The 12003-nt window shown below is 41.7% G+C and overlaps 1 protein-coding gene across 4 annotated transcripts in view; it reads left to right on the top strand.

Moving 5' to 3' along the window:
- Nucleotides 1–12003, top strand: part of cadm1b (cell adhesion molecule 1b) — a 186352-nt gene that overhangs the window by 118545 nt on the left and 55804 nt on the right. The window lies entirely within an intron of this gene.

Below are 12003 nucleotides of genomic sequence, written 5' to 3'. Positions count from 1 at the left end.
CCTTCTTCCACATTTAAACATATTGCAGCTACTGCAAACAAACTTTAATAACACTGTGGTTCTTCTAAATAGCAAGCTGAATTTAACCAGTAAATGTTAGATAAGCACGACAGACTTTCGGTGCATGAGGATCATGGTATTACAGATACTCATTTTAATTCTGAGATACTATTAAATAGGCATATTAATGTGACTCAATATTACACACAGTATGAGATGAAACACTGCCAAACCTTGTGCCCTTATCAGAGGTGGTAGACAAACAAAACTATGAAATTTTCCTTTGTTTGGAAGAGGCACAAAATAATGTAACAGAATAAAAACCGATTACACAAATATACTGGATCATGTTGAAAGGTAGGCACTGAACGTAATCTAGACTTTTGCAGATTTATCCAATATTGACTCCCTTGTCCCTCCCAGTGTTGAGATTTGATTGCTGTGAGGACTACAAAATGAAATTCCATTAACCTCCATTGTGCGGAGGACTTGTCTTTGTAATTTGGTTGAACTGAGACTGCTGAAAACAAAATTTCAGTTCCTCCTACTGGCATCTTATTTTCCTATTTTTTTGGTTATTCGTCCTCGCAGTTACAGCAACAGTTTTCACAACTGCTTAATTGCTGTGATCTGGAGATGTCGCAACACTTCTCGACACAGCTGTACAACAAAGGTCAAGTACAGCAAGCGATGCCGGTCATGCAAGCTGTGTGGGAGAGGGGAGAAAATACCTAAATCAACACCAAATCAATCCAGCTTTTTAAAAGAAAGTCGCATTAAAAACTTACAGATACAGATACAGTTCTCTCACTGAAGGAAAGACTGACGTTCACCTTCCACAGCTGACCCTGACCATATGTAGTTTCCATGTCTTCCTGTTTGTGTACATATTTTCTCAGCAGGTCGTAGGATATCTTCTGTAAAAGCCCTATGTCAAACAAATTAACTTGGAAAAGCTTGTTTGCTTTTGACTCACGACTTCTAGACATGTTCTGCCTTTGATCACACGGGTGTCTGCTTGTTTCCTCCCACACTCAACAAACATACAATCATGGGGAGTGGAGACTAAATTGCCCGTTGGTACGAATGTGAATGTGGACCCCGGCAAGCCTCGCAGTCACTGAGGCTAATTGGAATCCAAATATAGAATAATAAACCTGCGTGTTGCCCACACTACTGGTCCTCATTGTTATACATCCTCAGGGACGAGTTTGAATGCCGGCACCAGTCAGGCTCATAGCTGCGCTGCTTTTTTCCCCCGATGTGTTTGAGTTTGCGTGTGTGTTTCTGGCCTGTCAGTGCGGCGCATCAGCAGTCGTAACAGGCGGTCCCTGTGGAGGGCAGACTGACAGGTAGGTAATGATCAAAGAGGCCGTTTCCTGTGTTTCATGTTGGGCTCAGAGAGAGACACATCTGTACTGCCGGTGCCTCTTCTTTTTCATGGGTTCTGGTTGCAGATAGCACTCACTCACTCATCTCTCTTTCACGCACACACACATGTGCATGCATATGCGTGCGAGCATAAACTTTAGTCATTTTGAGACTCCTCACATTAACAGCCACTAACACATCTCTCAGATTCAGCCTCACTCTCCCCTGTGCCGCACTCCCCTTTTTCTAATAAATCGCTGAACTCTTGCCGCCCGCACGCCGACTCTCAGTCATCTCAAACTGTCATCTGAACTGTATCGCACATCCATAAAATATTAACCTGAAGGGGAAACACAGGCAAAGCCACCCAGTCTGTCTCCAATTTGACCCCCCCGCCTCCCTCCCCAAGTAAGCAGGACTATCTCTCTGACTCAGGTGCCAGGCCACTCACAGATATCTTACCCTCAATCTTGTGTCCACAGTTGCCAGTGGCTGTGCGGATGGGTTTGTACTCGGCTCTGCTCTGTTCAGCCTGCCAGTTTCTGTTTAATCAATTGGAGCAATTCAGATTGTATTTGAGAAAGGCCAAATCTCATCTCAGGTTGGGTGTTGTTGGAAATGAAGTGCATCCTTGAGGATGGGTGTAAAAACAGCTTCACTTTATCTGGAAGATTAAAACTTCAGGGTCACGGTAATCTGTCTTAATGAAACTGTCAAGTAATCCGAGAATCTGTAAACTGTGTGGGGGTGTGTGTGTGTCACGCAGGCGTTTTCGGGCACTCACTTGTGTGCATGCGTGTGTTTTAACTGACTGAATTTATACATGATTTTTAAATTACTGATTGGCAGACTAGAGGGTTATGTGATTGCAATGAGAGGTAAATTAACTAGCAATTAACCAATGTTAAGGTAATTACGTAGCCAATCAAATAAAACTACTCAAAGCAGGTAGGGGAAGCATGAAGAGCTCATTTAATCATCTATAAGAACTACTCCTTTATGCGCTCTTAGGTTTGATCTCTTAGCCCTCTTAATTTTGCAGTGGCAGAGAGTTTTTTTTTTTTTTTTTTTTTAATTTAATTTGTACAGGAGTCTCTGTTTATTTGCATGATTCCCACCTTCATACCAACGGCCTTGGCATGGCAAGACTGAATAGGCCTTTTCTTTACACAGACTTTAAACATTAACTGAACTCTTCCCTCACACCTGAATGTACAAATGTACTCTTCAATGAACCATGCTGGAAAAATATTGTGGCTGTTAAAGAAGAAACAAATCTTCTGAATAGACTTGAAAATAGGTCATGCAGATGCAGAATTGTGCTTAATTGCACAAGCACGTAAGACAACTGCCCAAATGCTTCACATTACAACTCACAGCACCTTAATATTCAGTTTCTTGACGTTGGAGAAATCTCCTTACTCCTCACTCCCTGACAGTATCGTGCATATTCTTTATCAGTGTCTTCAAGCTGCTCATTGAAGCTATACCTTGTTTACACTCGGTGAAACGGCTGCAGCGTTCCATCAGCTGGAAATATTCTACATATCTTGTGCATCATTTCATATACACTCTAAAAATAAATAAATAAATAAGTTCAGCCTGACACATTTGGTGTCTGTGGAAACTTTGGGATCTTCTCTAGAATTTGATATTAAGTTTTAACAATGTTTGGCTGCTCAGTGTGGGTTTGTATTGGCTGTCCTGACTATGGTGGGACAGTGGGATTGAAGAATATCCCACATATATATCTGGCTCTATTTCTTTTCAATGTATGTTTTCCAGAGTTAAAAATTGTGGCAAAAATCTCCCTCGCAAGATGGACTGGACTCTGTGCTGGGATAATGACTTGCAGTTTGTATTGAACCTTCATTTTTCCTTGGTGCCTCAAAATGGTTTGCTAATGACGCTTGTAGACTTTCAATACGTTCATTATGGGGCTGGGCGTTATGATAAAAATCAAATATCATGATATTTTTTTATAGGTATTTGGCCAAAAATAGCTTCATATCCATATCAATATTGCTATGATACTGTAGGGTTGACTCTTGGTGCCTTCACAAAATACTTACACAGTGAGGTTTTTGATAGATAACGACAGTAATGTTGATTTAATGTGAGTCAAGGCAAATAATACAACGGAACAGTCTGGTATGTTTAAACAATTAAAGCACTTTACTGGAATTCAACCTTTAAAACCAGGAAAGGCACAAAATCTAATACAACCTCTAACATTATAACACAATATCAATACAATATCAATATGTTGCACAGCTCTAGTTCATTGTATGTTATAATGTGTCTTATAAAGTCTTGATTACAATCGGTGTCAGACTGTGTAATATGATTTACAATCTATATGAATATGTAATGAATTGTAGTGCTTGAGGACAATGTAATTAGGAAACAAAAAACAGATGCACGCCTGGAAAATCCTCAGAAGAAGAGGAGAACCGGGACACTCGTTTTGGCAGCAGCACAAGAACAGAAATAATACAGATAAATACAGAATGTAGAAAATAGATAACAAGAGGTATGTAAAACTAAGATAAGAGTAGAAGTTAAAATAGAACAACACATCCTCACACAGTAGTTTGTGTGATATACATTGATGTAGCACCCTCACAAATGGCATCGTCATGTTAGGTAATTAACATAAGGTCATGTAGGTTAGGCTGACACAAGTACAGTTATTTAGGGTTAGGGTTAGGATAAGAAACATGGTGTTGATGTGCCTTACAATAAGTCAAAGTTGGCTTGGTTTTACATGCTCACAAACACTGGTCTCCTGGGGGAAAGTCCTGTGTTGTTTGACCTGTCCCGGGACTTTCCTTCTTTACTCCTGTCAGCACAGTGGTCACATTATCGCAGCCTTTCTGATTACGTGGGTTATACACAAATTACTGACTCCTGATTACGTGGGTAACATGCGAATTGTGGTGCATTACTTTTCATAGGTGTACGTACAGTGCATGAGAACAGCCTGAGGAGAAACTATATCAGAGCAATTAATAAAATTACAAGGTAAAGATGACAGGGGTGTGATATGATTAGTCACAGCAAAGTCAGCAAGTCTAGTACTGTATGTAAACAGTGAACACCAGACTAATGTATTATAATAAGTGATGATACTAGTGTTTGTCTGCAACTGCAAACTGTTTTAAAGCGTTAAGAGTTAAAAGATTTAAGTCCATTTTTATTTATATTTACCTAAAGCTGCAATGGGACTGTTGCCTACTGTAACACGTCCAGACTCCGTCTTCCTTTCCGAGAGAGGGCTTGTCAATTAACACTAGTGAACTCGAGGCTGACCCTTTTTTTACACACCCGCGGCTGGCAGCTGATCCCGCTGAAAACCAACCGAATCTCTGTAAAGAGGGGGAGGGATGTGTAGCTGGCAAGCATGGAAAGCTTCAAATGATTGATAGCCATTTGTTTTGCCTGCTTAATACAACATAAACTCTCCAGCGATTCATCACCAGAGTGAGGGTTTTCCACGGTGCCTCTGCAAAGCCCACTAAAAATAATTCATTTTCTGCGAGCTACGAGCGAGGCACTAATGTTAAATATTCATGCGGGTCCAGTCTAAATGATGTGGCCATTGGCACACAGTTAGAGCACACTCTGCGGAAGGGAGAAAATGTCAAGCTGTGAATAAATGAAAGCAGTGAAGCCGTATATTACCCTGCCATTGTGAATTTACTATAGTTGCCATTTTGTACGGCCACTTCAAATAGATCTCTTTTATAATCAATACACTCAGTAAAACATCGAGCATATTGCCACGTTGGCAATAATCTGGCCTCATTGTGTTTGCTCATCCTTTATTCACTGTTTGTGTTTGTTGCCTAATTTGTGCCTCATGAATGTTAACAGAGGTGCTATTTCTGTTGTAGGAGTCGGCGTGTTCAGTGAAACAGACTATCAAAGCGACTAAGTTGACTCTCTTCAAAGATGTCGATGCACTGCGAGCGCCTCTTGTCACACGAGATCAATATGGCTTGTGCCTATGCAGCTGTTACGGTTTGATTCGTATTGACTGCCACATCAGTCAACCGCATTCGTTTCTGAGACGTTTTCACAGCGCGCCTGTGCTGATACAGAGAAGATGTTGTCATGGTTGCACATAAATTGTTTTTTTTTTGAGACGTTATAGGTCATCTTCTGCCATGATATCAGTAAGCACAGTGGAGGGAAAGGGCAAAATATAATAGAACGTACTGGGTTGAGTATCCATTTAGAGGAGAACTCAAATAGAGAGCATAATGTCCGCTGTGCATCATTTGGGTGGAATGGGGAATGTTAAATGGCCTCATATTGACAGACACACTCTACCAGTATTCATTTTTATCACGCACACATATGCGTCCGCCGCTCACATTCACACACACATTTCCTCCTGCAGTCTCTGACTAATGAGGCCTAGGGCTGGAGATGGTTCCATCAAGGAACTTCCCCCTCTTTCTCTCACTCTAACACACACACACACGCACTCGCTCGCTCTCTCCTCTCTCAAACATGCACCTGATTGATAGCAGTGATTTGACTGAGAAAAGGGAAATGGGAAATTGAAAAATGGTGGAAGAAGATTGGAAACAACGCGCTGATTATAAACTCTGTGAGGAAACAAAAGGCCTTCCCTCTGCCTTTTTTCTTAGCATGGAGGTAGCAGGTGTGTGTCTGACAGGTGCCTGATTGAGGCGCACAAAAGACATTACAACTGCAAACAAATGGACGTGTTTAGCGTCCCCGGATGCAGTTAACGTTTTGGGCTGATAGATGTGATTATGAGTATATGAGCAGAGGCAGCCAGAGAATGGGCACAGGTGTTAGGCAGAGTGGAGCAGAAAAGGAGGCATGTTATTGTTGTGATGATAATAATCCATCTATACAATTAATGGTATGTCATCGCCAAGGTCATCAGCCTTGGGGGATGTTTTTAATATGTCTCATATTGTAATAATAGAGCCTCTCTCTGCTGGAGACAGATACACAGGAGGCGTGGGACCACACAGATTTATCATCATGAGGGAAAAAAAAAAAGGAGAACAACAATCATTGCGTTCTAAATTCACTGATTTACAAAATAACCTCAATTACCTCGATGCCATCGCCATTTATTTTGGTCTTTTTATGTTTATGTTCTCGTGTTTCAGGATAATAAACAATGGTACTTTCATAACAGTGAGAATAAATTAGTCGCTACCTCCTTGTGAAACAGCTTTGTGTATTCCATAAATGAGGGAGCGTCTTGGCCGAGGCCCCGGTGGTTTAATATTCTCTGAGAGCTTCCAGACAGTGAGTGGTGGTGCAGCAGCTGTCTCTTGACCCTGCCGGACCCCCACTTACCCCTCTGACCACCTCCTTTCCACCAGGCAGGCTGTGGCGATGACAAGCCTGTCAGAAGCTTCTCCTAATGTCCTAATTACCCCTCACACACACATACACACACACACACACACACACACACACACACACACACACACACACACACACACAGTGCAGATGTATGCACATTCATAGTGAGTAAGCAGATATGCTGGCAGACAGGCTAGAAAGCACGCACACATTGCCTCTGTGAACATTGCTCATGTGAGCTTTCCTGGCAAGAGACCATACTATAGGTGAGGCATTACAGCGTCTCCAGAATAGCAAAAATCCCTCGCTCAAGACTCTTTGGAGGCTTTGATTCGAATCGTTCTGCGTGCGTTTTGATCCGGGCAGGGCTGCGTGTTGAATCAGAGCTTTGGTTTCTCTCCTGTGGTAACAAACGCAGCACTCCTGCCGCAACTTTTCTCTCTGACAAAAAAAAAAGAAAAAAAAAAAAAACTGAGACTGGGGCTGAAAAGAGGCTTCGCAGCAGTGCCTGCCGCCTCTGAGGAGAAAAACACAAAAAGATGCCGCGTCACCCGAAATAGACAATCCGAATGAGATGTGATGTGTCACTTTGCCAGAGGTTAAGCTTTGCCTCGGCTTTAAGCAAGAATCTCTCTCTGCTGCATTGGTTTTTGGGTGCAGTGCACACTGCCGCTGCTGCACTTAAGTCCATGCTCAGTCAACCAGTCTTGTTAACATAACAGAGTGAATGATTGTGCCTCGTAGGAAAAAGGAAATCATTGTACCTCCCAGCGAATGCAGTTGGTTGGTGATTTATAGACCTCTGAAGTTACTGCATTTGTCACAATCAGCATGACTTAATAGTGTGTTACTATAATGCTCTTCCTGCCTCATATTATGTTGATTTGAGACATCCTGCCTTGTAGAATGGTCTTGTTTTATTATGCCAAATTACCTTTTGATAGATGTGTCACCGTGATATTAAGCAACCTCTGTCTTTTTTTGTTCTGCTTTTTATTTATTTGATTATTTATTTGTGCATTTTGATGCCGTTTTATTTGTGTAACAGGGAGAGCTCTGTGTCTGTCATGTGAGGCTGTGTGGAACAGCAGCCTGGCATCTACAGTAGTCAGAAATGTGTAAGCGCTCTCTTTTTTCTTGACACGGCTGTGAAAGCCGAACGCTACCTGAGTTGTCATTAAAGCGGCTGGTTGCTGTTTGCAGCTTCTTTGTGTGTGTGTGTGTGTGTGTGTGTGTGTGTGTGTGTGTATGTGTGTGTGTGTGTGTGTGTGTGTGTGTCAGCTGTGGAGACATTTTCATGTGTGTTGTGAGTGACAGGACCCAGTCACACACACCAATGAGATTACACACCTTTTTATTTTGTTTTCAAAGACACCGCTGAAGCTGAAATGTCTTAATTTTAGCCTTTTATTCATAACAACACGCATCTATTGTTATTTATGCGCTATTGTAGATGCCCATAGCTCTTGACTAAGAGGAGGCAGGGCACCAAATTCAATATATCTGCTTTTTATCTGCCAGCGTTTCTGAAGGATTATCCCTTAATCTCTAAGTAAAAGCTGTCTTCAGCTACATGTGTCCTCCTGGCTTTCCATGAGTACAGCACAAACATTCAGGCCATAGATTGGACATTTACAAAGCATATCCCATTAACAGTGAGCAATTAACCACCACGGTGGGGATACTAGCAGAATCTCTTTATTACAGTTTATCGTGCAGGAACATGCTTTGCATCTCCTGTAAGCCAACCTGATTAATATGTTTCAGTTGACTCTGGGGAGAATTAATCGGAGTATTCCCAGTGGCGTTTGCAGGTGAGCATTTTCTGATATCTCACTGACAGGTTGGGCTGGATTAAGCTGTACCTGGGAGCTGATAATAATAAAAGAAGCAGGTCAGGTCTGTGAATAAACCACAACTAAATTACTGAATAATGCACAAAGCTGCAGTTTTGTACAGGATAAGAAAACAAGCCATTACAGGCATAAATGCATCATCTGTTAGAGTAAATGACTCCACTCGTAAACATGGAACTTAATTACTTACCTTGAAAATAGTAGTCTGAAAAAACTCAAGATCCACTTATTTATGTAGCTTTTTCCATTGACAACTTTTTGGATTCGCATGAATGGATGGTGTTTCACATAGAAAGCATTTGTTTCAATAATTGTAGAATTGTAACCTGCACCCATAGCTGTATTTTTTGTATAATATATTCCAACTCAAGGCTGACTGTGGATGCTTCAATGAAACAAATAGATCGTCCCCGTGTTCTGTGATAGTGTGCCAACTATTGAGTCCTTTGGAAAGTGCAGACCAGATTTTACTGCATGTGTTGTACCCCAATGATATGACACAATATGATGCAGTGAGTACTTGTCTTTTTAACCTCCTTGATTGGCTGAAAGTGAAGTCATCCCAACTCAAGGTCAACCTATTACCTTTTTACGCAGCTTTAAACCATATGAGTTTGGGAGTTAGGACTGCAACAAATAATCATTTCTATTCTCAATTAATCTGAGGATTGTTTTCTCAGTAAAGTGTGAGGTCTATAAAAGGTCAGACAGTAGTGAAAAAAGCCAATCAAAAATGTTTTTAAGGCTGAAGTCACATATAACGATTGTCCATCAAACAGTCCAGAACCCAAAGGTATTCAGTTTGCTGTCATAGAAGACAAAGAAAACCAGGAAACAGTTAATCTGGAAGCTGAAATGAAATGACTTTAAGGATTTAATTGGATATCAGAATTGTCTAACCACTGATTAACAATTGAGTCATTTTAGCTCTAGTATGGAGTTTGCTCAGTTGTTGTAAAAATGGATATGCTGAAATGTAATCATTGCATTTATGGGCGTAAATTCTGCAGCGGGGGGTAAGGGGACATGTCCCCCTCAATATTTAAAAACAGGTTCATTTGTCCTCTCCAATAAAAAGATGAAACTAGCAGAAGACTTTTATATTTGACAAAATTAAATACATTTACACTATAAACTGATGCAGAAAATGCACAAATTGGTGCGTAACAAATTCACCAAAATGCCTGAAATTAAGTGTTTGACGCTCAAAGTTTTCTGTCAGAGGAACCCCAAACTGCCTGTTTCATAACGCTGAAACAAAACCTTCACCCTTGATGTCATCTGCTGATGAAGACTGAGTGATGTAGTTGAAAGCTTTCGGAAAATCTATTAGGCGGACCCTGAGTTAGGATTCTTTTGTCACATCTCCAATAAGTAAAAGGCATTTACACATTAAATCTGCAGGTAACATATGCATTATTTAATATAGGTTTGAAAACGAACATGCCTGACAGCAAAGACGTGCGTGAGGTGTCAACCACTGTTTTTTTAGTTTTCTTCTTCTTCTTTTTTGCGGGGACAGCCGAAACGCTTTGATCGGTTTCTTTTGCGAAAATCCTGACCTTAAAAGTCGTCTGTGTTTATTGGGTCCACTCTGCAGGAGCTTGCTTCTCCATGCGATTTCCTTGAAGAGAAAAAGTTTGAAGCCCACCTCTGATCCCTCTAATTAAATGAAAACACAGTGGGCTACACACAGTAAGACAGCATTGCGGCGCACACGCACACACACAAAGGTAACCAATGTGGATCTCTATGGGGAGCTACACAGAGTTCCAGCATCCAACTCTGTTATGTTCTCTTATGCAGTGCGATCACACACTAGGTTGACATGCAACACGCTGCAGATCATGAGCATAAATAAGCAAGGGAATGTTTTACCTGAAAGGAAGAACATTAATTCAAAGGCATCACACTAGTACTGAGAAGAAATGTTGCCTCATTAGTGTTACCCCACTGCTTTTACTGAGCAGCAGCGATAGAGAGAGAGAGAGAGGGGCTATGTGCCACTCTTACCACACAGACAGCCAGTCTCCTGAGATCTTAGTTTGCCTCAGTGACTTAAAAAAAATAGTGCAGATTATTATGGATTTGTTGGCCTGGCAATGGGTTGAACAGCATGAACGCCAGAGCACGCGGAGACTCGTGTCTTATAGAAAACATATGCAGTGCAAGAATACGGCCTGTCAGATGTTGACAACAAGCGTGTTTCCAGCAGGAAATGTAACATCAATGTAGGTGGAAAGCGGGAAATGTTCCACTTTTCTGTTTCCGAACACAATGCTCCGGATGAAAAGGAGAAGAGGTGAGGAGACAAGGACAGACATTATTTGGAGGATGGTTGGCCTGCCTGCTCTCATCCGCCGTGATTGACAGATTGGTGCAACGGCTGCACTCGCACGAATGCCATCACACGCATTTCCCCAGAAATCTGTCTATCAGCACTGTCTAAGCAGAGCGACAGCCATGACATCTAATCACAGGCGAGCTGGCACCTCATAACTTCTACCTAATGTGCTGCAGGTACAGAGGAGAGAAGGGGGAGCACGGCACAATGCTATTTATAGCCCCTTCAGAGGCCACCAGCAGGAAGTGGATCATACTGAAGGGTTAGGGAAGGTGTCACGGCACTATATCACAAGTCTCTCTGTTTAGATATAGGTCTCTGCTGACAAGATTAAACACTGAGATGCCCCGGTATCAGGGTGATACATTTTTCTGGGTTACACTCTTGTAACATAAAACGAGGGCAGATATACTACACATACAAGATGATAATGAGTCATTTACATAATGTTGCTACAACATTATAATTACCTGGCAATTAAAACAGCTCAAAAGCCTCATTATGGGCTGTCCTGAGGGCTGGTTGGACTGGGACGCATACGGTGTGCTCATTCAAGCTCGAGTTTGAGTCTGGCGATCAACCTCATGGCCTCTTTTTGTTGAAATCACTTTCAGCTGAGGCAGAATTGCCCCAGAAGCCTCATTGTGCTGAATTATCGTATAATAAAGATGAAGTTTTTGACTGACACTTGAAGTTTCTAAAGAAGAAGAGGCTTAAGACGTGCGAGATATTGCAGCAGTCTCCTGGACAATGTTCAAAATTTGTTTCCCATCGTGTGTGATTTGTCACTCACACGTCTTTTGTCCTGCGGGAATTGCTGACACGTTGAAAATGCACAAAGGAGTATAACAAGGACGTGTCATACCTTACACCCTTATTACGCCGGCAATGACAAGCGAGACAAGCAGTCACTTCGACACACTGTACACTCAGCACTGAAGCCCACATTGCTCACAGCCAGAGTAAAGAAGCTCCAAAGTGTGTGTGAAATGTCAATATAATAAAAAGATGGTGTGTGAAATATAAAAATGTACATATGGATGTGCAGCAGAGGGCAGGCAGGGAGGTGTGTGT

Source organism: Epinephelus moara, chromosome 2 (assembly GCF_006386435.1).
Source record: "Epinephelus moara isolate mb chromosome 2, YSFRI_EMoa_1.0, whole genome shotgun sequence".
In the NCBI taxonomy this organism is placed as follows: domain Eukaryota; kingdom Metazoa; phylum Chordata; class Actinopteri; order Perciformes; family Serranidae; genus Epinephelus; species Epinephelus moara.
The sequence above is the reverse complement of the archived record's forward strand: the minus strand, read 5'-3'. Positions and strand labels throughout refer to the sequence as shown.